The sequence below is a fragment of the Octopus bimaculoides genome, chromosome 14, assembly GCF_001194135.2.
Source record: "Octopus bimaculoides isolate UCB-OBI-ISO-001 chromosome 14, ASM119413v2, whole genome shotgun sequence".
In the NCBI taxonomy this organism is placed as follows: domain Eukaryota; kingdom Metazoa; phylum Mollusca; class Cephalopoda; order Octopoda; family Octopodidae; genus Octopus; species Octopus bimaculoides.
Genome location: NC_068994.1, coordinates 38829015 through 38829814, shown reverse-complemented (window position 1 = coordinate 38829814; position 800 = coordinate 38829015).

The following is an 800-nucleotide window of genomic DNA, read 5'->3' as shown; positions in this document are numbered from 1 at the left end:
TCATAGGATCGCGGTTTTGATTCCCAGACCGGGCGTTGTGAGTGTTTATTGAGCGAAAACACCTAAAGCCCCACAAGACTCCGGCAGGGGATGGTGGCGAACCCTGCTGTACTCTTTCACCACAACTTTCTCTCACTCTTTCTTCCTGTTTCTGTTGTGCCTGTAATTCAAAGGGTCAGCTGTGTCACGCTGAATCTCCTCAAGAACCACGTTAAGGGTACACGTGTCTGTGGAGTGCTCAGCCACTTGCACATTAATTTCACGAGCAGGCTGTTCCGTTGATCGGATCAACTGGAACCCTTAACGTCGTAAGCGATGGAGTGCCATCTAACATTATACAATGTGACCTTCCTTTTTTTCTTTCTTTTTCTTAGTATACAGATGTAGTTTCCAGAAAATTTAACTACTATTTCCTCAAGCTCATAGCTAACATTTTACATGTTGTTGAACAATTTGAAAGAGGGAAGAGCAAGGTGCTATGGGTGCATTGTTGTCATTGCTTGTTTAACCCCAGGACATCCATATACTCAAAAGCGGTCCAGCCATGATCATTTGGTGTAGGGGTTCTCAACTGGGGTTCCATATAAGACTTTTGAGAGTCCAAAGATACAATATAGTAAACTGAGCATTCACAGTAATTTTTCAGGGGCCATGAAAAAATTCTGCTTCAGACCAATAAAGTTTATGTGCAATAAATTCTACTTCGCAGATTTTCACCTATTGTGGGGGTTTTAGAATGTAACACCCACAACAGTCGAGAGATTACTGCATATATATATACATATATATATATATATATA